Source organism: Marmota monax, unplaced genomic scaffold, assembly GCF_021218885.2.
Source record: "Marmota monax isolate L192 unplaced genomic scaffold, Marmota_monax_Labrador192_F-V1.1 WCK01_AAM20220418_F8-fsc00051, whole genome shotgun sequence".
NCBI lineage: Eukaryota > Metazoa > Chordata > Mammalia > Rodentia > Sciuridae > Marmota > Marmota monax.
This window is the reverse complement of record NW_026695202.1, coordinates 11,116,552-11,142,766: the sequence shown is the minus strand read 5'-3', so window position 1 is coordinate 11,142,766 and position 26,215 is coordinate 11,116,552. Positions and strand designations below refer to the sequence as shown.

The 26,215-nt window shown below is 55.6% G+C and overlaps 1 protein-coding gene across 5 annotated transcripts in view; it reads right to left on the bottom strand.

The window, feature by feature from the left end:
- Mgat3 (beta-1,4-mannosyl-glycoprotein 4-beta-N-acetylglucosaminyltransferase) overlaps positions 1-25,125 on the bottom strand; it is a 43,399-nt gene extending 18,274 nt beyond the window's left edge. The window contains exon 1 of one of the 5 annotated variants that reach the window (XM_046429552.2): positions 24,995-25,125. The gene's annotated coding sequence lies outside the window, so the exon portion shown is untranslated. Of the gene's footprint in view, positions 1-1,818; positions 3,118-6,304; positions 6,464-20,153; positions 20,619-24,994 lie in introns of those variants that run through there. The other 4 variants (XM_046429554.2, XM_046429553.1, XM_046429551.2 and 1 more) reach the window with 4 other exon arrangements.
- Between the last annotated feature and the right edge of the window lie 1,090 nt (positions 25,126-26,215).

The window sequence follows — 26,215 nt, the reverse complement described above, 5'->3', positions numbered from 1 at the left end:
GGTGCCTGTGCTGGGTGAAGAAACCAAGGCCCAGCGGGGAGAGGGAGGCCATGCTTCAGCCAGGCAGGTCTGGGCAGACTGGGGTCCAGGTCCCGGCAGTACCCAGCTCTCCTGGCCATTTCAAGGTGACCTCCCTGAAAGCTTCTGTTCAAAGCCTGCCCCAAAGAGCCCCTTCCCTGGGGAGCCCACTGCCACCCTCCCCCTACACCTGGCCCCTTCTCCCTCCAAACCCCCCTGCTCAGCCTGACCCCGGCACCCTGCTGGCTGCCGCAGAACTCTCCCACTGAGTGGGGGGGCAAGTGCCCAGGGAAGTGGGTTCCCAAGGTTGGGACCTGCCCCTGCCAGGGTGACCCCCTCCCCAAATGGGTTATAGTCCTACCAAGATATCAGTTTCTGGTCCCCGAGACCCCTGGGCAGTATAGATACAGAACGTTTCCAGCAGCCCAGAACATTCTACTGGACAGTGCTGGAGGTCAGGCTAAGCACCCTCAGGCGCCAGCCAGTAGGGTGGCAGTGCTCAGAAGCCTTCATGGCTCTGCTCTCCGGCCATTTATGACCCTCCCCTTCCATGACCTGCCCCTGCCTCATCTCTTTCCTGTCAACACTTATTTCATGCTTAATATGTCCCAGGCGACGGAGGGAGGTTTATACATGCTTTACCCTCACCCCCATCCTCCGAGCTAGGAATATTCATCCCCATTTTACAGATGAAAAAACTGAGGTTCAGGGGGGTAAAGCAACTTGTTAGACCGCTCCTCTGCTCACCTGGGCACACTCACTGATCTTCAGGGCCCAGATGGCCCAGCTGACCCCTCCTCTAAGCAGGCAGGCCTCCGCCCCAAGCCACCGAAGGCTCTCAGCAGAGGGAGTCCCGCCAGCTGTGCCTGCAGAGGACCAACCTATCCAGCCTTGAGCGCCGTCCCACCGCACATTCTGTGATGGTGGGAATGTTCCTGGCCTCTGTTGTCCAATGCAACAGCGGCTACTGAGCGGCTACTGAGCACTTGAACTTGGCCACAGCAACTGAACAACTTATTTGCAATTTAATTTTAATTTTAATAGCCACTTGTGCAAGCAGCTACTGTGTGAGACCAGGTGGGGTTAGACCCATCTAGGGAGAAGAGGAGCAGGAAGTCAGCCAGGCCAGGAGAGGGCGAGGCTTCCCGAGCCGCCCGGCAGCCCAGGGAGGAAACGGTGGTGGGTCCACCCGAGCAGACCCGAGGGAAGGGGGAGCTCTAGCCCAGGGGCCGTGTCTCTCGGGGATGTGGCTTTGCCTGGTCAGCCCAGCCCCCCTCCAGCAGGGCACACACATCACGGACCGAGTCAAAGCTGGGAGGCACTGAGAGTCCACGAGGGCTGGTGAGGGGAAGGTGCCCGGCTGTGAGAGGCTTTGGGGACCCGAGGCCTGCAGCTCAGACGCTGGGGTGGGCACACTGGGCAGGACGGCCCCTGGGCTGGGACAAGGACCTCACCGGGCTCAGTGCAGAAGGGACGGAGGACAGAGGAGAAAAGAGCAGGGAAGGAACACCAGGGGGTGAAGGGCTCCTGGGAAGAGGACCTTTCAGCCCAGACCCCAGGGGAGAGGGCCGCAGCACTCCGGGTAGGCAGGCCACCAGCACCGAGTGTGGCCACAGGGGCTGAGGCCAGCACTCAGCCCTGCACTTAAGGGGGCAGTGAGCTTGGCAGGGACACCAGGGCCCTCGAGGGCATGGCGAAGACACTGCCTGAGCATCTCGGTCACCACCCTCCACAGCTAAGCCCTCTGGCTGGGCAAGGGTGGGCACACTTGAGCCCAGAACATTCCCCAGGAGTAGTCACCTCTGTGGTTCTATTCTCCTTGGAGACAGCCGGCTGGCAGACCTCTGGTGCCCCACTGTGTGCCACTTGATTACTTGTTACCCTCACAAGCAGAGGCCAGAGGACCGTGGGCTGGTGGCAACCACAGGATTCATGCCGCCTGCCACCTGGGGCTCCTCACCTAGGGTTTGGGGCAAGGTGCAGGCGGCTGCCTTTAGCCTTGCCCAGGGCAAGGTCCCCTCCACCCAGCTGCCACGAAGAGCCCAAGGGCCTGCCTGCTGTTCCGGGTCACGGGTCACACCTCCCCGCCTGCAGCAGGTGACCACAAGAGCCCCAGCCCATCCTGCCAACCCTCGGACCCACCCCCATCACCAGCATGGAGCTGGGGAGCCCCAGGGCAGCGCTGGCCAGGCTTGATGGCAGGGACTTTAAAAACACGTTTCATAAAGCCCCAAGTTCCCAAAGGGGCCAAGGCCCCCCAGTCCCAGCAGCCCTTGAGCCCCCAACACCAAGAGAAACACGTGACTCTGGACAGTGGTGGGTCAGGCAGGGGGGTCACCCGGGGGTGGGCAGGCTGGTGCTTTAAAAAGTCAGGAAAACCCCGAGGTAGGGCTGGAGCTGAGACTCTGGAGGGGTCGTGCTCTGCACGGCAGACCCCTGGACCCTGCCCCAAGCTGCCTGCGCCAGCCTGCTGTGCCGTAGGTCCCCCCGCCCCGTTGTCCTCCTCTTCCTCGTTGTTTGCCCCTAGCCCTGGGCACCAGGAACTCGAGGGAGGGTTCCCGGGCTGCCTGACCCTGGCCTCCAGCAGCCTGCGGTGGTTACAGCCTGGGGCTGCCCCAAGCCCTGAGCCCACACTTCCCCCATCAGCCAGTAAAAGATAGGGAAGGAGAGGGTTCTGCCCAGACCTACCCAAGGTCACCCTCTGGCAGGGTTTGCTAAGTGCTTCATCCTGACACCAGCCAGCTCTGAGTCCAAGGACACTCTCCCTGCAAAGAGCTCTTCCGACCCTGACCTGCGCCAGCACTCCCCACCACCCACGTCAGGTCACTGCCTGGGCCTCTCCGGGCCATCGCTGCCCACCTCCCCTCATTTAGTACCTGCCTCAAGGCTCCCCAGGGGCACCACCACAGCGGGCAGTGTCCGGTCCCCGGTCCCCCCTGCAGCAGCGTCTGCACTCGGCTTTCTAGTAGCCGGTGGTTCTCCCTTAGCGGCTGTCCCCAGCCTCCCTGGGCCCAGCACAGGTGTCAGTTAGGTGACTACATAAAGAGCTGGCCTCCTCCAAGCCCTGCCCTTCACCCAACTGTTTTCCCAGCCCCACCTCTTCCCCGCTGTGACTCCCCACCTGGGCCTCAGTCTCCTCATTTGTAAAGCAGGTAACCAAGCATCAGAGGCAGCCCCACCCTGCAGGCTGGGCGGCCAGGTGCTGGGGAGCGGGGAGCAACCGTGTTTTCCAGGCCAGGTGCCCTCAAGGCCAAGGCTGTGTAAACCACGTGGCCTTCTCCTCTTTGGGCCTCTCACTGTTTCCTCCCTGGGCAGAGGGTCCTGGAGGATGTCCACCTGACTGGGGGGACTGGTCGCTGCTGGACATTCCACAAGGATGTGGTCGGGAGCAGAGGAGCATGCATAGGTCAGAAAGCTTAGAAATGCCCTCTCTGCGCGGAAGGACCAGTGTCCCAGAGTGGGTGGGGCATGCCCGGGCCAGCCAGGGGCCAGAGGCCAGAGCCCATGTTCCTGGCCGAAGGTGGCCAGTGCCAACAGCCCTGCAGGCAGAAATGGGGAGAGTTAGGGGATCACCCTGCCCAAAGGAGACCCCTAGCCAGCCCCTGCATTGCCGGGCTCTGGGCCTGGAGGCCCCCTCAGCGAGGCCCCGCCTGCCCTGTCAACAGTCACCCTCTCAAGAGGCTGAAGACAAATCAGACCCCCTCCCTAGGCGGCTGAGACTGGAGAGAAACTTCCTGTTTGCTCGGCTGCCTCCACCAGCAGCCAGGAGCCACCCAGGCCCGCTCAGCATGGGGTGCCCTCAGCAGGCCGTGCTGCCCCACGCCCCGGGCCTCCATCTGTCAGAGGGAGGGCATCCACTCTCCTGCAAGGCCGTTGAGAACCGCCCCCAGTGGGAAGGAGTCCAAGGGGCCCCTGGTGTGCACGAGGCGTGGGGGCTTCCAGAGGGCGCAGGCCCTGGCATCTCTGCAGAGGGAGGCTGGGGCAGAGGGAGAGGGCAGCTGGGTGTGGGGTGTGAGGAGGACAAAGGATACAGGAGCAGAGAGGAGGCCAGAGCGGGTCAAGCCATGGGGAGGGGCCGCACCGGCCTGGAGTTGTTACTTGGGCAAATGATCAACAGCTTCTGCTTAGAGGAAGGAGAGCCCAGCGCCTACCGACCGTGAGCCACGGCCAGCCACCAGGCCTCTGGCTGGAGTCCTCAGGAGCCCAGAGGCCAGTGGGAACCAATCTCCCAGGGACATTTGCACCAAGGCCTGTGGCTCCCTACTATCCCAGCCGCCTGGCTTCCGCGACCCACACGACCAGTCCTGTCCTGCCTGGAGTGGGGAAGGAGGGACAGCAGACAAGGCCAGGGGTCAAGGGCTGAGGCCAGCTCTGCCCGCCTCGGTTTCCACAACGTTGGAACAGCGACCAGAACTCACGGGAGACAGGGTGCCTCCTGAGTAAAGTGGTGTCATCATCTTGGGGCTGGAGGGTGGCAGTGATCTGAGACGCGTGGCCCTCATCGGCTTACCACGGAGGCCGAGATCAAGCAAGACCTGAGGGGCTGGGGCTGAGGGGCTTCAGTCCACGAGGGAGAGACCTTCCGGGCTCCTCTGGCCAGTGCCAGGGAAGATCCCTTCAGCCCAACCTCTCAGAGGACAGCGTGGGCCAGGGGCAGCTGGGGCAGCAGCTTCCTGGGGTCTGGACCCAAGTCATGCCCCTTCTCCCCCCTTCTCCCATGGGATCCTGGGTGGGCCACTAAATATCCTTGGTGTCCCCATTCACAAAGTGAGACCACCCACCTCTGACCCCATGAGATCAAATACAATGACATCCAAAAAGCTTCGGCACAGACGCCAAGTCCCTGAGCTGGGGCTCGGTGGCCTCTTACACCAAAACACTGAATGCCTGGCAGGGAGCTATGTGGCCTGCTGTACCCCCCTGACCCCCTCTTCCCCCTTGCCCCCCAAAGCTCTGCTCATGGCCTCCCCCTGTCTCTGCAGCAGCCAGGGTCACCACAAACTCCCCATCAGGCCACCTCCCCCTATGAATCATCCCCTGTTTACTCCCAGATGTGGCCCCTGTCACAGTTGGATTGAAGCCAAGACACCTCTGAGCACCTACAAGGCCTGCAGACCTGTCCCCAATATCCTCACCAGCCTTGACCCCTAGTCCCTGAGGCTCCAGCCACACTCCCCACCTTCCTGACCCTGGCGCCCCCCCGCAGGGTCCCAACCCAGGGTCCTCACACTGGCTGTTCCTTTCCTCAGATCTCTGTGTGCTGGCCACCTTCAGTCTTTCTGATGTCACTGGTCCCAGAGACCTTCCTGACCCCCGCCCCCGCCAACAGCCCGACTCTGGGTCTCTCCCACAGCTCATCTCTGGGAATCTGCTTTTCCTCCCACCCCAGGCCTGAGTCCTCCCCGGGAATAGCAATCCCAGGAGAGAAGGGTCCCTGCCTGTCCCCCCCAACACACACACACAGCCTGCCCCAGGCTCTGTAAACACTGCCAAGTGACAACCCCAAGACTCAGGGAACCCTAGTGAGTGGGGGACTAGTTTGGCGGTGCATGGGGTACAGCCCCTCCAGTGAGCACTCCCAACTGACAGGGTGCCCTCCCCTGTCCAGAGAAAGCCCCTGCCCCCGCCCTGCTGAGATCAGCGCAGGGCCAGCCCCTCCCGCCCAGGCTCCCTGTCCTTCAAGGACAATGTACAAAGGGCCACTTCAGTGTAGAGCCTCGGCTCTGTCTGCAGCCCTGAGGCTGGGGGAAGGGCACGGAGGGTGCGCCCCACCCCTCCCTGTCCTCTTGGGGCCCTCTCTAGCAGGGGGGCTATGGCCTGGGAAGCTTTGTCCCAGATGTCATGGGGTGGGGGTGGCCAGGGCCCTGCAGAGGGCGCAGGCGAGGGCTGGCCCAGAGCACCCCAGCAGGACTGCGGTGCTTCCTGGCACAGGCACCGCCCGGCTCCCGGAGAGGCTGGTGCAGGCTTCCCGGGCATCTGAGGGGCCTAACTGCCAGCTGAGCAGGAGTGACCTGGGTGGGGCGGCAAGGAGGGCCTGAGCAGGGCCCTGGTCACACAGAGTGGTTCCGGTCCCGCCCTGGCAGCTCACCGGCCTCTCTGAACCCTCCTCTGCAGGCCAGACTCTGAATCATTCCGACAACCCAGGCTGATAATGTGTGACCCGTGCCTGGCACCGAGGGGCACTCTGACAAGTCACCAGTCCCTTCTGGGCCCCATCAGTGACGTGACCGGCAGCCCACACCAGGAGCCCCAAGGCATCATCCCGCTCAGTGACCTCCTCACCCACCGCCCAGTCTGTCCCGCGGCTTGGTACTTCTCAGGCCCCGCTCCTCCGGGGCCTGGCTGGTTGACCCCTCGGCTCTCACCGCGACACCACAGCAGCTTCCTCAGGGACTCCCGACCAGGTCCCCAGGAGCCAGCCAAGGCCGAGCTGACGCTGCTCTCCCTCCTGGACCCACTGCCCCGGGATAAAGTCCAAGTGCTCGAGGAGGCTCTGGAGCCCCTGCGCAAGCTCCCTCCCCAGGCCAGTCCCTGCAGGCCCCTGACACCTGCCTGCGCCCACCTGCGCCCCGTACCCCACACGGGCCGTGCTGCTCCACCACCTGCATCCCCAGGCCCCAGCACATGGCGACAGAGAGGCCTCAGCCCGGCCAAGTCCACACATCTGCTTTTCAATCAGGCTGCTGGCCTCGGGTCTCAGAAAAGTTGCCCAAGGTCTCAGTCCTGCCTGCCATGCCACCTTAGGCTCCTCACGCCAATGAAGTGGCTCATTCATGGGAATTCTAAGGTCCCCTCCAACTGGAACGTGGGAGGCGCAGAGGAAAGACATAGGAAATGACGCAGCCTGTGGGGACTCCGTGGGAAGCCCTGGAAGGAGTGACGGGAGAGAAGCTGGGGACCTGAGGAGAAATGGCTTCAAGCAGGCGGGACCCTCCTTGGCCTGTCCCACTGCAGCTCAGTGCACAGCGCAGGCCTGTGGCTCAGCGGGCATTCAGCCAGCGCCCCCAGGTGCAGGGATGGACTTAGGCCCAGAGGAGGAGGGACGAACCTGCAGAACTCTCCTGGGCTCCGGGCACCTGGTGAGGTGCCTGTTGCAAGAGGGAAGCTGCACAATGCGCCTTTCTCTCCTCCTCTGCCCAGTTACTCTGCCCTGCTCCTCACGTTTCTGCTGTGCCTGGGGCTCCAGCTGAGAACCAGGCCTGGGTCTGGAAGAGCCACCCGCAGACGCTAGGCCACCTGTGCCCTCTTGGAAGCGTGGTTTGCTTTTCTGAAAAGTGAGGGGCCTGCGAGACGCTCGTGCCCCTCTGGTGCCGGGGCAGCCCCACCTGCCCAGCGCAGCCACTGCCCCAGGGGCAATACCTCAATGAAGTCACTTCCTCCATCCCACCGGGCCCCTGAGAGTGACAGTGAAGGGCCCAGGGCAGCAAGTGGCCCTCCAGCTGTCTTAGGGGTGCAGTCACGATGGAGGTGGTGAGGACCCAGCGCCACGCTGCAGCAGGGCAGGCTGGACTCTTCCGCAACCAGGGGCCACAGCCCTCTTGGGTCAGGACTGGCCATCACCAGGGACACTCAGGATGAACAATGAAATGCAGGAAGGTCACAAGTGTCCTTTAACTTATTTTAGGGTCTTCTTTAAACCACTTCCAAAGTAGATGAAACAGCAAAGGGTAGTGATTTGTAGACAATCAACAGAAGCAAAAACGCTAACCGGAAACTACGTCAAAAGAAAAGGATTTAGGTACCATCCCCTGCCGGGCGCCACTGAGGAGGGTGTGAAGCTGGGATTATGGCCATGGGTGACTCCATCTGTCTGGGAGGGACGGTTCCTTCAGTAGCACGGGCGCACTAAGGTAACTTCTGACCAGTCACTGCCCCAGTGCCCATGTTAACAGGGGACGGACTTGTAGATGAAGCCCCCCTAAATAGGACGGCCACCGGGACACTTCCAGAGAGGACAACTCAGGTCAACCCCACAGACCAGCGTGAAGGCGCTGAACACCTGGTCGGCGGAGTGCAGAGGTGGTCCCCGGCCCTCCCGGTCAACACCAGGCAGCGAGGAGTTTGGAGACAGCCCCGCGCCCTCGTGCCCTCTGCGGGAGCCTCACTGCGTGCGGTTTCCCTTCCTTTCTCCTCATTGCACATAAAGTTCTCCTGAAGGCTTTTGGTGTCTGACTTGAAATCTTCTTTCATCGGATCCGAGGTTTGGAGTCTCCACTCGCTGCTTTCCTGGGACATACGACTTGGTGCCTAGACTCCGCTCAAGAGCCAACCACGGGACGGGCATCGACACTGTTCATCACCCATCTAAGTTGGCCTCGGATACCTTGCCTTCTGCCTTGAGCCTCCCTGTGTTCACTGACCTCTGCCAAAAGCTCCCCAGCGTGTCACGCCCACCTGCTCGGCTCGTCTTACGTCATCTTGTTGTTTTTGCTCAGCTTTTTATTCAGGCAGCAGCTGCAGTGACGTTTGTCTGTCCTGGGTGGCACGCAGACTTGGACTCTCCCTTGCTTTTTGCAGCATCTTCTTAATCTGTAGGAGGGGCATGACAAAGGGGACAGGCCACCTCCACTGATGTGGCTGTTGTCTTGGGGCACACACCCACCTCCCTTCAGGAGTGGGTACTGCACCATCTCATTTTAGAGGCTTTATCCAGAATGGGGGGGGGTTCCACAGGTCACCATCTTTGTCTACCAGGATCCTTGTTCTTTTTTAAAAAAAATATTTTTAGTTGTAGGTGGACACAGTACATTTATTTCATTTTTATGTGGTGCTGAGGATCGAACCCAGTGCCTCACGCGTGCGAGGCGAGCGCTCTTCCTCTGAGCCACGACCCAGTCCAGGCTCCTTTTTCTTTCTTACGCCATTTGTCCTGTGGTCATTTGCTCTGTTTTCAACATAGTGACACAAAAACCACTACTCTCCTCCACTTTCAGTGTCCAGCCTAAGCTACTCTTAAAAATGCTATGCAGAAGGATTAAGGGTCACTTCCCCAAGTTATTAAAGTGTTTTTTAAAATGAGATTACAAGATTGAGCGACAGCGGTTCAGCAGATGATAAGCCAGGAGTCGCAGCACTTGGACGAGCTCGCTACACCAAGTTCTCGGGAACCAGGGCAGGGACGCATCCTGGTTCTGGGTTTCGAAAGGCGTGTACGGGAGGGACACCTTCACACAGCATCTCTCTTGGTCATCAGCACTGCTGAGGGACACCTGGGGTATGGACAGACTCTGGCTTCCTCTTACTCCCTCACAGGGTTTCAAGCCACACCAGTAAGAGCGCATAGTTTGGCAGCCTTCGACCTTCCGTGGCCACTCAAGGAAGAGGAGACAAAAAGTTACCAGGGACTAGAAAAATAATGGTCAAAAGTGCCCACGTATAAGCCCCTCACAATCAAAACAACAGCTTCCCTTGCTCCCTAGCAGCTGGTCTGATATCATCTGGATGTAAGCTGCATAAGCAAGGCCCAAACTGACTGGAGACCAGAGGGAAAAGGTGTCACCTTTAGATCCAAGCTGCTGTGGGACCTACAAGACGGTTTCCCTTTTCTCATACTCTGGGATTATGCTCTTTCAATAAGTTCCTCCCTAAAGGGTTTTCTCTTCTCTCCAGATGGGCACAGGGAAGAAAAATGGAAAGATCCCAAATGCGTAAGTTTTCTTTTCTTGTTTTTGAATTTTTTAATATTTATTTTTTAGTTTTCAGCGGACACAATATCTTCGTTTGTACGTGGTGCTGAGGATCGAACCAGGGCCGCACGCATGCCAGGCGAGCGCGCTACCGCTCGAGCCACATCCCCAGCCCCCCTTTTCATTTTCTTAAAGGCTTTTTTTCCCTGAGGACTTCACAGGCTCCCACACTCTTTACATATCTGGGCTGACTCATGCAAAAGGGCACTCTGATCTGATAAGGTTGTTCTATGTCCTCCCTCTCTAGGGTAATCACAGCTATGTGTTTTTTTGTTGTTTTTTTTTTTTTCTGAGTTCAAGGTTTTTGTTGTTAACAGTGAATTCACCTTTTCTCCAGAACTAATTAGTCTTGTTTATTGTCCTCTGTTTTTCTTTCAGCTGTCTTTATTCAGAGGCCAGTAGTTCAATGTTAACTCTCAAATACACTAGAAAAAGGAAGAGATCTTCTTTGAAGAGCCCTAAGCTGGGGAAATAAACTGTGGTGGTGGGAGTGAATTTGCCCCCAGCTAGAAGAACCTTGGACTCCGCGCTGACCTTGACTGACAGGATGCCATTCCTCATGTTCCCAACTTCACAGGCTCCATTCCAATTCTAAAGGACTAAATCTGACAGTCTGTATAATAAATATTTATAGCGCTTTTGTAGCCTATGGAGGAAGTCATCTCTGACAAAAAGCTAAAAAGTCTTTGTTTGCTCTTGATTTATATATGTGTGTGTGTGTATTCTAAGTGGTGTCTACGTGTGTGCTTGTGTCTGTATATCATGTACATGGGGCCAAAATTGGCATATAGATAAAGGGTGCTCATAATTTTTTTTTTGTGTGTGTGTGTGTATGTGTGTATTGCTGGGGATTGAACCCAGGGTCTTGGGCATGTGAGGCAAGCTCTCTACCAACTGACCTACATCCCCAGCCCAAGAGTGCTCACAAAATATTTAAAAAATGGATTCAGGGCTGGGGCTATAACTCAGTTGGTAGAGTGCTTGCCTAGCATGCACAAGACCCTGGGTTCAATCCCCAGCACCAATCAAAATAGTAATAATAATAATAATAATAATAATAATAACAATAATAATAATAATAATCCAAATACCTTTTAGTTTACATGTCTTAAAATGACTTAAAAAGAGATAAAAATAAAAATGTCTTTAAAGTTATTAAACCACACTTTTTTTTCCCCTAGGTGATCAGCCAATGAAGAGAGTTGTTTTCTACAAAATGTTTACAGTGAGGGTTGTGGCTTAGTGCTCTCACGTAGGAGGTACTGGGTTCGATCCTCAGCACCACAGAGAAATAAGTAAATAAAATAAAGCTATTGTGTCCAACTACAACTAAAAACATATATGTATAAAAACTGCTTAAGTCATCATTATACAAAATACATGTATGAAGAAGTGAATTTGGTGTCAACATATCTTATATACAAACAGAGATATGATAAATTATGGTATAAAGGTTTATTAAGAATTGTAATGGGGCTGGGGATGTGGCTCAAGCGGTAGCGCGCTTGCCTGGCATGCGTGCGGCCCAGGTTCGATCCTCAGCACCACATACAAACAAAGATGTTGTGTCCGCCAAATACTAAAAAATAAATATTAAAAAATTCTTCCTCTCTCTCTAAAAAAAAGAAAAAGAATTGTAATGCAAAAAAAATCAATGAGAGCTCATGTATAATGGCATAATTTGGTGTGAACATACTTTATATAGAGAGTTATTAAAATTGTGCAGTGAATGGATAATTATGAATGTAATGAATTCCACTATTGTCATGTATGAAAGAAATTTTAAAAAAGCAAAAAAAAAAAATGCTTAAAGTGTAATGTCCATTGCTTCTAGGATTTTTCAACAAAAGAGATGGCTTAGGGCTGGGGTTGTGGCTCAGTGGTAGAGCGCTCGCCTTGTGCATGAGGGGCTCTGGGTTCAATCCTCAGCACGACATAATAATAAAATAAATAATATAAAGGTATTGTGTCCAACTAAAAAAATAAATATTAAGTTTAAAAAGATGGAAACAGAGATGAGAGGTGGGAGGGAAAGGGAGAGAGAAGGGAAATTGCATGGAAATGGAAGGAGACCCTCATTGTTATACAAAATTACAAATAAGAGGTTGTGAGGGGAAAGGGAAAAAAAAAAAACAAGGAGAGAAATGAATTACAGTAGATGGGGTAGAGAGAGAAGATGGGAGGGGAGGGGAGGGGGGATAGTAGGGGATAGGAAAGGCAGCAGAATACAACAGTTACTAATATGGCAGTATGTAAAAACGTGGATGTGTAACCGATGTGATTCTGCAATCTGTATACGGGGTAAAAATGGGAGTCCATAACCCACTTGAATCAAATGTATGAAAGATGATATGTCAACAGCTTTGTAATGTTTTGAACAACCAATAAAAAAAAATTTAAAAAGATGGCTTAAAATATTAACTTGACTTGGTTTCCATGGGTAACCTGTTAAAAATGGGTAAATCAGATTTAACATAAACAGGATGAACATTTATAAATGTGATTTTATAAATTGTTGATCAATGGAAAGCAATTAAGATTACTTTGTTTCTAAAAGCAAGATGATTAAGGGTTAAAATTCTACTTTCAGCCTGGTACTGTGACACATTCCTGTAATCCCAGCAGCTCGGGAGGCTGAGGCAGGAGCATCACAGCTCAAAGCCAGCCTCAACAACAGTGAGGCACTAAACAACTCAGTGAGACCCTGTCTCTAAATACAATACAAAATAGGGCTGGGGGTGTGGCTCAGTGTCTAGTGCCCCTGAGTTCAAGAAGAAAAGGAGGAGGAAGGAGGAGGAGGAGGAGGAGGAGGGAGGAAAACCAAACTAGTTTCAATTAAAAAAAATCTACGAGAAAAACAAAGTATTTTATTTCATTAAAATGTATTTTGTATACATTCATAAATTTTTAAGGATTGTTTTAAAATGTAAACTTAAAAGGTCAGTAACTAGGAAAGAAATGTAATCAAGTTAGAGGTATAGAAACATATTATGGTAAGAAAAATTAAAGGGGAAAGGAAATATTTCTAGATGAAAAAAGCATCTTATAGGGTAAAATAATATCTTTGTTCTAAACTTCAAGATGAAAGAGAGGACAAAACTAAGGATGTAAAACTGGTTGTAAAATATCTAAGTAAGTTGCAAAAGGTTGGTGAAAGGTAAATCTCAAAATGTTTGTGTGATTAATTTGGCTATAATCAGCACAAAGTTTAATTTAAGGGTTTCCTTCCCCCAAAGTCAACATTTAATACATTAATATGAAACAAATTCCAATTATCTGTTTAAAAAAAAAGATTTTATTAAAACATTGATCTGCTCTTATCCATCAAGATAATTTCTTTCTTTTAAGTTTTATTACTTAGAGAAATTAAGTCTTAAAGGAATCAAGGTTTGTAGCTGTTCTAAGGTCTTTTAATTGATGACTTCATAGCTGGTTAATAAACAACTATTATTTTAGGTTACTACAATATAGTTGACACCCAAAATATATGTGACTAGAGGTACATATACCTCTGAGAACTAACTATGTTTGTCTGAGCCTTGTAAAGGTTTGTAAAATAAAGGTTTATGTAGGTTTACAAGGTGACCACTAAGTGCTCTTTCATAGGTTGTGTTGGACATAAAGGGCTACGTGGCCACTTTAAAACCTGGCTTGCATCTGTTTGCTTTAACTACATAAATGTTTCATTTTACATAAATAAGATACATTTGTATATAAGATAATGAGTCTGTTTTGGAACCTCACCTGAGTTAAGACTGCCTCCCGCCTTACTCCATGTTGATAGCTCTAAAGTAGGCCAGAATTAAGTTTATTTACAATTGTTATCAAAAGATAGATTTTTGTTGTAAAGATTACTATGATCTCAAAATAAACAAGGGATAGAGTACAAAATTACATAAAGATTTTGGTAAATTATAAAAGGTATTTAAGGTTGTAAGAGTTTAAAAAAATAAAACTTGTGAAGGATTTCACATGTAATTGAGTTCATAAACGAATGGATCTTTACAGAGGCTAAATAGATATCAGATATACACTAGTGCAATGATAGAGAGTATGTTTTTTGATACAAAGTTATTATACAAACTATGTTGTTGCTCTTAAATTCATTTTGTGTTTTCCTTCTAAAACTTTATAATTGTTACCTGCTACTATTTTGCAGAAGTACCATTTAAAAAACTTTTCTTGTAGCTGCAGATGGACAGAATGCCTTATATTTATTTATTTATTTTTATGTGGTGCTGAGGATTGAACCCAATGCCTCACACATGCTAGGCAAGTGCTCCACCACTGAGCCACAACCCCAGCCCAGAAGAAATACTTTTAACACAACAGCCTGAGTTAATTAAAGACAGTAAGTCATCACCTAAGGAAAGACAAAATAGAATGCTGACTTCTACTACTGATGCAAACTCATTGCTCCCAGTTCAAGCATGGTGAAGCTGCTGGGTGCCTTGGCCTTGCCTATAATCCCAGCAGCTCAGGAGGCTGAGGCAGGAGGATCGTGAGTTCAAAGCCAGCCTCAGCAAAAGCAAGGTGCTAAGCAACTCAGTGAGACCCTGTCTCAAAATAAAATACAAAATAGGGCTGGGGATGTGGCTCCCTGGTTGAGTGCCCCTGAGTTCAATCCTTGGTACTCCCCCCCACCCCCCAAAAAAGACAATGCTTCTTTTAATGTAACTTGAGATTCTTATTCAGGAGTGTCTAATAACTATCACAAAAGACATTGCCACAACTTGTTCTGGGTCAATTTGAGACACACAAATTTTCCTAACCTCCTACATAGGTAAACTTAATCTGTTTTTCACTGGTTTGGTTATGTAACTCTGCTATTTATCCCTCCGATTAGTCTATAGGACATAATCTGGCATGTGGAAACTCTGACCATTTATACCCAAAAGCTCTCCATGACACTGAAAGAGGTCTCTCTCTCCTTCCCATGGAGGTGGCTCTCATGAGAAAAGCTGTGTTACAAAACTGGACGGCTTTGGATGTTCCCACTGCAGCTCAGGGTGGCACTTGCGCCATTACCCAGATGGAATGCTGTGTCTGCATTCCTGACCGATCTGACAATGTAACTAAAATTCTTAAAGATTTACATTTTCTTTCTTTTTTGTACGGGAGATTGGACTCAGGGGCACTCCACCACTGAGCCACGTCCCCAGCCCTATTTTGTATTTTATTTAGAGACAGCGTCTCACTGAGTCGCTCAGTGCCTCTCTTTTGCTGAGGCTGGCTTTGAACTCGTAATCCTCCTGCCTCAGCCTCCCAAGCAGCTGGGATTACAGGAGTGGGCCACTGTGCTCGGCTAAGATTTACCTTTTTAATGAGATGCAAAGTGATGTCCTCACCTGTCTCATCATGGGATCAATGTTTTAGTTACCAGCGTTCTAACACTTCCTGGTGGAAGAAACTGCTGATATTGAGTCATTATCACATCACTGGTGTATTTAGATGTTGCCTTGTCTATTGTTGTGTCTATCTTTTTCCAATACTTATGTCTTCTTATTTTGTTCATAGGGCATCGGCCTCCCAGATGGCTTTACAACCTGTTTCTACTAACCTAGAGAATGACCATGACCCCTTGGATAGACCTGACTCAAAATCTGAAGCATTTCCCTGATAGATAGTGAGGACTGGAGACACCCACCCTGTAAGCCCACGCCCCAGCTCAGCAGGAAGTAGCTACTGATTTGACTTCATACCCTTTATTCCCTGTGATTCAGGGTCAGTCTAGAGAGGGGAAAATCAGGCAGAAGCGACCAACAGCAGTGAAATGCAGGCAAGGTCACCGGCATTCTTTAGATTACTTTAGAGTTCTTTGAACTACTTTCAAAGTAGATGAGAGAGCAAAGGGTGGTAGTTAATTTGTGGGAAATAAACAGAAGCAAAGGAGCTTATGGGAAACTCTGTCACAAGAAAGGACCCACCCCCCCCCTTTTTAATGTTTTCAGTTGTAGATGGACACAATACCTTTATTTTGTTTGGTTAGTCTTATATGGTGCTGAGGATCAAACCCAGGGAAGTGTTCTATCACTGAGCCCCAGCCCCAGCCCCTGGGGTTAACTCTTGACCCACTGAAGAGGGTATGAAGCTGGGATTATGGCCATGGGCGACTCCATCTGTCTGGGAGGGACGGTTCCTTCAGTAGCACGGGCGCACTAAGGTAACTTCTGACCAGTCACTGCCCCCAGTGCCCATGTTAACGGGACAGACTTGCAAGGATGCTGTCACTAAATGAAGCCCCTCCTAAATAGGATGGCCACCAGGACAGTTCCAGAGAGAGGACAACTCAGGTCACAACCCCACAGTGAACACCTGGTTGGCGGAGTGCAGAGGTCCCCGGCCCTCCCGGTCAACACCAAACAGTGAGGAGTTTGGAGACAGCCTCCTGGGCTCAGATCTCTCTCTCTCTCTCTCTCTCTGTCTCTGTCTCTCTCTCTCTCTCTCTCTCGTTCCCTGCTGGAGCCTCACTGGGCTTTCCTTTCCTTTCTCCTCACTTGCACTAAACTTCTCCCGATGGCTCCTGGTGTCTGACTTGAAATTCTCTTCGGTCAGAATACAGGCACTGACGTTTGGCATTTTAGCTCCCCACTTCCCTGGGACAAGGATGCTGTCACTAAATGGCAAGGGATGCCAGGCAGGGTTGCAGGGGCCGAGCCTTCTCCTTAACCCTGTGAGACCACCACCTATCTGTCCTTGCCCTGTCAACTCCTGACCTTTCTCACCTGGAAGAGTCGGAGAATGTTACCACACAGGCACGCGAGTGCCCAAACGTCCCACTGACACTGAGGAAGGAGAGAGAATGAAGTGGCAGCAATGTGACATGCATAGGGAATTCCGTCTCAGCAAAGCCACTAAGGCCCCCATCGACCCCAGGCTCCCAAGTGATGTGTGCCACCTCATTCCATTCTCACAACCCATTTTACAGATGAGGAGGCTGAGGCTTGGCGACGGGATGGGACTTGCCCGCAATCAGGTACCCAGTAAGCGGTGGAGAGGGCCTGCAGGGGTTGTGTGTGCCAGAGGCTGCCCGTCCTCACCAGGCTCAGGACGGCCCCCTAGCCTCCACCCCCCAGGGGCGGCGGAGCTGACTTCAGTGTTCCAGAAGACCCCTCTCTAGGCCTGCTCCTCCACGCTGCCCCCTTGGTCACATGGAGCGCCAATGCTCCAGGAGCCTGTCCAACAGGAGCGGCGTCCTAATTGCTGGTCCCAGGCTCTCCTCCCATGGACGGTTCTGCTCTCCTCCAGCGTCCTCAGGTCCTACGTTCTGTGCCCTCCAATGACCATGTGACCTCTTCAGGGCTCAGTATTCCTGCCACTCCCCCAACCCCTGCACCCAGCCCAGCACTCCAGGCCCCGGGCCCATCACCCTCCAGGGGATTCTGGAGCCACAAAACCACAGACGTCACAGACAACCCAGACCAGGCAGCAACGCCCCTCTGCACCTTCTCCCGGTCTCCCCAGCCCTCACCAGATGCCCCGCCATGGTCACAAGACAGGAGCTTCACAAAGATGGAGACTGTGGGTCACTGGGCTTCCAGGTCAGGGCTGGCATGGCTTGGAAGGTGCTGAACGGGCACCCCAGGACAGCGTATGGGCAAAGCGTCAGAGGCGTGTATCCACGGGTCAAAGACACTGATGCCATGCGCATACGCAGGTGGTGTGCACCAACGCACAGGCGCATGCAGTCACCCTGAGACTGGCCAATCTGCGCCATCTGTGCCTTGCCACTTGGCCCAGCCCTTGGCACACAGTAGGCACTCAGGCAATAGCTGAGGGCAGTGGGGTGAGCACTCTGAACCAGGTACAGAATCAGGAGCCAGGAGGGAGGCAGACTGAGTTCTCACCCAGGATAAGGCTCAGATGCCATTACAAGTGACCACATGACCACAGGACAGAGCCTGTCCCGTGTGGGAGGATGGCCGGGGAGGATGGCGGGCAAGGAGCGTGGAGGCCAAAGTCAGTGAGGACTGCAGCCAACAGGGACAGGGGTGAAACCATCCGCCCTGGACCCTGCCCTGGGGCTACCCCTGGCTGGGAAGCAGGATGGCTTCCCCAGTGGGGATGACCATGGCGGCTCTTCAGGAGGAGGCTGGGCCCAGCAGCAGCCAAGGCCAAGAGTAGGAAGGTGAGGACCACATGGAGATGAGCAGCCACGGCCCAGAGGCTGGACACAGGGCTCGGAGGAAGAAGGTGCAGAGGCCAGCTTGGGCCGCGGGAAGGAGGCCAGATGTGTTTGGATGAATTCCTGGGCACTGCCCCAGGAGCCCCAGGCCTGGACTCCGTGACCCAATTTCCCCGAATGAGAGCCGCGGAGGCTGCTGGCACAGGCGCCCAGCCTGGGGTTGCACCTGCTACCAGGCAGCTCCTGTGGGGAGCCCACGGCCGTCATCCCGGAGGCTGCTCACGAGTGGAAGCCCCAGAATCAGACAAAGGGGAGCAGCTGCCACCTCTTCTTCCCTCTTGCCTTAGGATAGAGCTTCATTTTCGTGTTTCTCATACATTCTAGAAACTCCGGAAAACACAGCAGCAGCAACAGGCAGTAACGACCTCGTGGCCCGGGCCGCCTCGGCCGCTCTCCCCCTCTGGCTGGAAGGCGCTGTCTCCGTGGACCTCTTGCCCTGGGGGCAACACACATTTCTTTCTATCCAGCTTTGGCCTTCTCCATGTTAAAGGACGGGCGCTCAGAGCCCTGGGGACCCTGCTTTCCTTGGTTCCTTCCTGTCCACTCCCAGATCTGACCTGTAGGAAAATGCCCTTGCTTGGGGACGGGGGAGAGGGCAGGAGTGCGGTCCCGTGAAGTCCTGCTGGACTCTCCTCCCACTCCCCCCCACCCAGGGGACCGTAAGCCTCTCTTGTGGCACTCTGGTCAAGCCCCAAGCACCCCAGGCCTCAGTATTCCTTCTGTAAAATGGGTAGGTCCAGCTGGCCACAGGCCTTGAGCAAGATCCTCTGCTGGCCCTCTCTGGGCTGACCTCACACCTGCACTCAGCTGCCCACTACCAACCAACACTGGCAGGAGCTGGGTCAGGAGGCCCCCGATCCCTCCCATGAATCTCTCCCTTTGCCCTTAGAAACAAGGAAAGTGTGTCCTGCTGGCGGCCCTGGTGACACGCACCCAGGGTCCTCCTGGTCTGTCCCCTCTGCTCACTCCACCAGCATTTCCTACCAGGCCCAGCACTGCACAGACCCTCAGCCAGGGTCTCACCATCCCACAGGACAGACATCCCACAGGCCAGCCTCACTGCACTTGGGGGTGGGGTCCCGGAGGAGGTTTAAAGGTCAATCAGGACCATCCAGAACACAAGAGGAGGGCACTCACACTCAAGACAGGGACCGGGCCTACAAAGGCCCAAGGGCAAAACCAGCCCCCGGGGGACTTCTGGGGTGGTGGGTGCTGGTACGTCTCCCTGAGAAAGTGGGGCACATTAGCCCTCCCCACCGGCAAGTGCCTGAAGGTTTCCTTCAATTTTCCCCTAGTGTGGGGGTCACCAGCCTGTGCCACGTGTGGCTCCAGACACTCGTGACAGCAGTGTCATGCCAGGCCCCAGTCAGCCTGAGAGGTCTTGGTGTCCAGATGCCCCCAGGGAGGAGGGTTGCTGGGGACACTCTGGGGTGTGCCCTCTGCCCAAGGCTAGTCCCAACAGCAGAGTCCATTAGGGATCCTAACAGAGTCCCTTCTGCAGAACCACAGCCTTCATGGCCAGCTCCTGACCTCTTCAAGCTGGCCCAGACTCTCGGCTCCAGCCCTTAGCTGAACCAGAACTTTCCACTGGGCATGAGCAGTATGTCTTTGGACTAATCACCCCATTCTCCAGGCCTCTGTGTCAGGACTAAAGATCTTGGGCTGTTTCAAGAGCCAAGTTAATAGTAAACATTCCAGACGGGGCCAGACCATGGACTAGCTGGTACCGGGCCCCAGCCCAGGGCTGGTTTTGCCCTCCCTGACCCGAGTGCATCTCATCCCCTAGAAGCTTGGGCAGAGGGGCTTCTCCCCTTACACACCCCTCACAGACGCAGCAGCACGCCCCTCGGATGGCTTCTGAACCCAGGGCGTCCCCTCCTGCCCACCGTGAGAATCACCCCAGATCCCAGGCTGAACTTCACTAGCTAGAGCCACTCGGGTCACCCAGCCGAGGGCCCAGCCTGTCTTGCAAAGCCTCCTCCAGCCTGTGTGACAGGAGTTAGTCACTGCCCCCGCCAGAGACTCAGTTTCCACAGTGAAAAGAGGGTTATTTCCACGCCACTGTCCTGTGACACTTCAAGGGGATCCTACAGAAAACTGTGGCACGCTGGTTCTGTCCGCGCCATTCATGGGTTTTGACACCAGCTCATGTTCAGGCTCCCGGGCTCCCGGACAGGTGCCTTCCCCAGAACCAGCCAGTTCCGGCCATTTCTGGAAGACTCCCTCCCTGGCAGCTCTTGAAACCAAGTTCAACAAATACTTACAGGCATTATCTGTGGAACGCCTTCTGCCTTCTGTGTACCAGGCACGGGCCGCACCCACCTGGGTGCTGGCCCTGGAGCCCGGCCCTTCCCATCATCCGAGGCTCTCCCTGCGCGCCCTCTCCTGGGGCGGCTGGCATCCATCGCCTGCCAGGGTTCAGCCAACCAAAGGCTGCGTCCAGTAACAAGAGGAGCAGGACCACAGGACCCGTCCAGAGTCCAGAGTGTGAGGCAGCTGTGGGGGAGGGGCACACCCAGCCCTGCCAGCACCCAGGAAGAGACACTGCTGCCCAGGGTGGGGACAGCAGGTGCATGAGAGCTGGGTGGCCAGGGATAGAGGCCAAGAGCAGGTGGGGGTCGGGGGTCTCATGTGGCGGTTGGCACTGCACATTGCGGGACTGGGCATCTCGGGGTCCACGGATCCCCTCAGGTTGCAGGGCAGCATTTTAAAAACTGGGTTCCTAGGCTGCTGGAGCAGGATTTTGACGCAGAGGGGCTGGGTGGGGCTGGGAAGTGCGCGCTTTCCCAGCGGCCCAGGACAACAGGAAGGAGGCCGGCTGTTAAAGGAGGCTGCCTGAGGCCAGGAAGCTGGGAGGCAGCTGCCTTGAGGGGTGCAAGGGCAGGCCCCCTGCTGGGATCCCATGGGGAAAGGGCAGGTCTGGGTGACCAAGGGGCCCAAATGGGCAGCCCTGACGGCTCTGGGGTCCTAGGGTTTGAATGCAATCCCAGCCCTGCCACTTCCTGGCTATGAACCCCCAACTCCAGGTTCCTCCCAACTGTCCAGGGATGATAACAACAGGATCCGTGCCCAGGAAGTTATGCAGCGTCACTGGTTAGAGCACACAAAGTGCCTGGCCCTTGCCCTGCACGTACTAAATAAACTCAATAAACAGCAGCAAGTCTTTATGTCTTGGAGGTGGGGATGGAGAGAACCACCTAGAAAGCCGCCCATCAAGACTCTGCCAGCCAGAAGCCCAGAGACCACCAGCGCCACCCTCCCTTGCTCAGACCCTGCACTGTTCCTTCTGGAAAGTTCAGTTTGCCTGGACAGGGCAGCAAGAGGACAGGCCTGAGGAGCCCCGCAGGTCTCTGCCAGATCCAGCCTTCCGTCCTGGCCCCCCCTCCCCTGTGGGGAGCCCACTTCAGTGGCAAGTTTTGAGCCCAATAAGCCCTGAGTCCATAAAACAACAGAGTAATTAGGTGTGTGAGCGATTTCTATTGTTCCAATTTTATTTTTATAGAAAAGATGAAAATAAGTGAGCAGAGGAGGAGTTTCCACTTCAGGCAGCACAAAGAAGTCCTGGAAGATCATGGTAGCTTCCTGGGCTACAGGAGAGGTGTGGCCCCTGGCCAGCCTCGTTCCAGACCACGGGAGAGGGTCCCAGGCCTTCCACCAGAAGTGCTCCCTGTCCCCTTCTGGGAGGTTGGGGCAGGAATCCCTACCAGCCAGCTCCCTGGGGCCATCCCTCTCCAGTGCAAAGCTGCCCTCTGAAGGGTCAGTCCACCCACCAGGGGAGGAGCAGGGGGTGTAAGGCCTGGACAGCAGGGCCTGGGCCAAGAATTGCTCATTCACCCACGGATTCATTCATTCATTCACCTGGTACATCTGTCACTGTCACTCATCAGGGGAACAATAAGCCTGTCAGAGAAATGGGCATGTGCTCTGGGTGTCTTCAGCAAGGGGACCTGACTCACAAGGGGTCCCTGAGCCAGCCATGCCCAAGCTACCTTGTAAAGGGTGGGTGAGTGCCAATGAGAAGCTGTGCTTCAGTGTCCCCTCTGCAGAGGACCCAATAAATGACAGTTATTAATATTTCATGGGCAGGCATGTGCATATCTAAGGGATTGTGTGGCTGGTGGCAACAGCAGTGGGGAGAGGGTCTGTCTGATCCTGGTGTGGAGGCTGACAGCTCACAGGAGGCATATGAAGAAACTTCTGAGGGGTGACAGAGTTTTAAGGGACAGAGAAGAGCGAGGAGCGGAACAGATATTCAAGTGGAGAAAACAGCATAAGCAAGGATAGGAGCTGGTGTGGGTCTTTTTGGATCTCATCTCAGAGCTCTGTTAAGCTAAAGCATGGGGTCCAGCTGGGCCATTCTGTACAAAACCCAAGGCCAAGGTCAAGGTTAAGGCAGGTTAAAAGGTTTGGAAGGTCTCAGAAAAGGAAGACTCACAAACTGTGTGCCTGCCCCATCCCACGGCAGGCTGTTGGAGATGGCCACTCGTCCCCAGCTCTCCGGCATCCACGCCTCCCTTGTAAGCCCCTCACCTACAGTATCTCCTGGTAGCTCCCCTGAGTCTATCTGGCCAATGGTACCAGGGGTCTTCTCTCCATGTTCAACCATCATTATTAAGCACCTACTGAATGCCTAGGTGCTGAAGGTGGATGCACCACCTCCCATTAGGAGACTCTTGTTAAGCCACACAGGGAAGATGTACAACATGGGAGTCAGTCAGCACTAACTTGGGGGATTTTATCTTTTCAGAGAACATAACATTGCCTGCTGCTGGGGCAACAATTCAGAAAAGGCCACAGGGCCACAGTCAGAAGGGAAGGGAACAGGGACATGAACAGGCCTCTGCCAAGGGCAAAGCAGGAGGCTCACTCTGAAGGTGGAAAAGCACATGCCAGCGGAAAACAAACCACCCTGTTCAACTGGCAATAGAGCGCACCATCCCCATTTTACAGACAAGGAAACTGAGGAACAGAGATGCAGAGTCACAGAGTAAGAAGTGGTGTGAGCAGGATTTGAACCAGGACATTGGATCTGGAATCTACTCTTGGCAACTCCCCCTGGCACCACCCTGGGCAGACAGAGGGTGCCTGGGAGGATCTACCTCCAACTAGATGCCAATATCCTGAGAATGGCCTGTGTCTTCTCGACCCAGCACAGGACTCCTTGCCTGAAGGCACTGTGCTTCTTGGCCCAAATGTCAGAAGAAACTTCTAGAAGGGAGCACTAGTCCTTGTGGAAATCGGGGTACATTACGCAGGATGAGGAACAAAGAGGCATTGGCCTTGAGAAACAGAGTGGTATATTCCAAACATCCTGGCTGTAAGACAGCAGAGGTGTAGGTCTGCAGACCACCCTGCCGCTGCCCCCCATCTCCTCCCAGGGTTACCTGAGGACTGGACACTGAGCTCCCCGCTCTCAGCTGCCTCCCATTCCCATCCAGCCCACCTGCCTGCGTTAGAGGGCTCTGGCCTGGCCTGACAGCTGACCTCAGATGTCCTCATTTGACAGGTAATAACACCAATGTGGTGGCCAGCAATTTCCCAAACTTCTCAGGTGCCAGGCATCCCACGCCCAACATCTTACTCAACTCTCTCCAAAATCCTGTGAAATCCCATTTGACAGAGGTGGAAATGAAGACTCAGAAAGCCGACTCCCTTGAGGTGGGCCAGCAACTACAGAAGAGATGGCCAGTGTCCACCAGCAGCCCTGCCCACATCAGCACCTCAGGGCCGCTGAGCCAGTCTGTTCCCTGTCAGGGTCATCTCAGCTCCCTGCTGTCCTCAGGAACCAGTGCCAAATGAAGCATGGCCTGCCACCTTGACTCCACCTGGTCCTCCTGCCCTTCTGCCCTCCCCTGCCTCACCTGCCTCCTCATCACTTCTGTGGTAGCAAAGGGGCCTGTCATGCCCCACCTCCAGGCGCAGCCCAGGCACTCAGGCCTCTGAGCCTCGCCCATGTCACTGCCTCTGCCCAGATGCCTCCTGCCCTTCTCCCCCCACAAGCCCTTTCACATTCCTGTGCTCTCCTGGAAGTTCTGACCCTCTTGGGCTGGGAGCCCCTCTTTCAAACTTTCCCAGGACCTGAGCCTATCTCCTTAGCTCCGGGTAGCCTTAACAGCCCCACATTCCTGCAGGGTGGGAAGGCATTGCCTTGCTGTCCCCATCATCCTCGTGTGTGACCCACTGTCTGGACCTTTAACTGCACCCCTTCCAGGTGACACACCAGGACTCCCCCCATCAAGTCATAGCTGTACTGGTGTCTGTCTCAGGAATAAAGGGGGGACCACAGAGGAATCCCCCGGGGAGGTAGCGCTCTTGCCCGTACCCTTTCTGGGGTGCCTTTCAGGGTTGGAGTCATCTGACCTCAGGCCACCAGGGATGGCTGAGCTACCCATCTCTCCTTGTTGCACCCCAGCTCAGGCACCCCTCCCTACAAACACAACCAGGCTCGCTCCCCTCCCCACCCCCGGTTCCAGAACTCACTATTTGCAGATATTTATAGCGCCCTCCTCCAGCCACGATCCCTCCTCCGCCCTGGGCAGTGCAGTGCAAAGAGCGGGAGCACCCCTCCCCCTGTGGAAAGGATGGGGGCTGTTTGCCCCTGGCTTCTGCCTGGTCCCCACTGGCCGCTATGGCCTCAGCCCCCGCACCCGCCCAGCACCCTGCGCGCGCCTGGGCCTCGGCCGCCGCAGCCCCGGGTCGGAGGGGTAGGGAAGGCGGGCGCCGAGGCCTCCCACCCCGAGCCCCGCGCCGCGCCGGAGTCGGGGGGCCGCGGCGCACAAAGCAGGGCTCAAGCTCGGCGCCTCGGGGCGCCCCCCGCCCAGCCGGGGGAGGGGGTGGCCGCGACGCAGCTCTGCCCTGCGGCCCCGGAGAGCTCCGCGGAGCAGCCGCGTTGGGGGAGGGGGCGCGGGCGAGGAGCCTCGGTGCATCCCGCCCCCACCTCGGCCGCGGCCCCCGGCTCCCGCGCCCCGGCCCCCGCCCCGAAGGCCGCGCTCCGGGAGGGGCGGCGGGAGCGGAGCCGGGGCGCCGCGCGGCGCGGGAGGCGAGGGCCGGGGGCGCGGGGCTGCGGGGCTGCGGCGCGGGCCCCCGGACGCCAGGGTCAACTCACCCATTGCCCGCTGGGTCTCAGCAGCGGCGGCAGCAGCGGCGGCGGCGGCTCCGCGGCCCCCGGGGCCCCCGGCGGGGAGATGCTGGCGTCCGCCGCAGCCTCTCGCCCCATCCCGGGCTCCGGCGGCGGCGGCTGCGGCGGGCGCCCGGCATCGCAGGCGGCGCGGCCCCGGCCGGGCCCCGATCCCCGCCCCCCACCCACCTCCACCCCGTCCCGCGGGCCCGGCGCGGCCGCTCGCTGCACCCCGGGGCGGCGGCGGGGGCGCAGCGGGCGGACCGGCGCGGGGGGCGCGGCGCGAGGCCGAGCGCTGCGCACGGAGGTGCCTCTCCCGCCGGCCCGGGCGGCCCCGTCCCCCGCCCCGCCCCGCGCAGCCCCCTCCCCGCCCGCCCGCGCTCCCGCCGGGCTCCCTCCGGGCTCCGCTCGCCGCGCCGGGCCGGGCCGGGGGCGCCTGGGATCGCAGATCGTGCCGCGCTCCGCGCCTCCCGCGTGTGCTCGGATCAAGTGTGTGAGTGTGCGCGCGCCCTGCCTGTGACCGTGCGTGCGCCGGCCCACGGCCCGGGCGTCCTGTGCGGTTGTGTGTGTGCGGTGGGAGGCGGGGCCGGGCAGAGTGCGTGTGGGGGGTGCGCGTGGGGCTGCGCGGCGGGTTCCGAGTGTGCGTGGACGTGTGTGTCTGCGTTCTGCGGTGCACTCGGGTCTGAGTCACGGCGTGTGCCCGTCCGGTTCCTCTGTGTGTGTGTGTGGTTGTGCAGACCCGCGTTACCGTTCGTTCCTGGACCGTGATTTCGCGCACATGCGGTGAGGGGAGGACTCTGGGGCCGGGGCTGAGGATTGTGCAGGGCCCTAAGGGCTGTGATTAAGTGCACACGCACCTGTGACTCTGGGCAGAGGCTGGGCTGTGGTGTGTGTGTCGTGTGGGGCCTGTCACCTCCTTGTCTACTCAGCTCTGTCTGGTTGGGTGTGGTAGCCGTGTACCAGGGCCCCTGTCCCTCAACCCTCTACACCCACCAGTATGCCCAAAGCCGGCCTTTGCTGCTCTCACTTGTGTGACTTCTTGGGGAGACCTTCCTGCAGGGGCACTGGGCCTGGCAGGCCTTGCTCCCCTCTGCGGCCTCTGCTCTTGCTCCTTGTGGTTTCTGGACCCCCAGGCTTTTGCACCCTGACTCCACACACCTCTCTCAGCTCCTAGAAGGGACCTCTGTGTGATTCCTGCTCTTCCAGTGG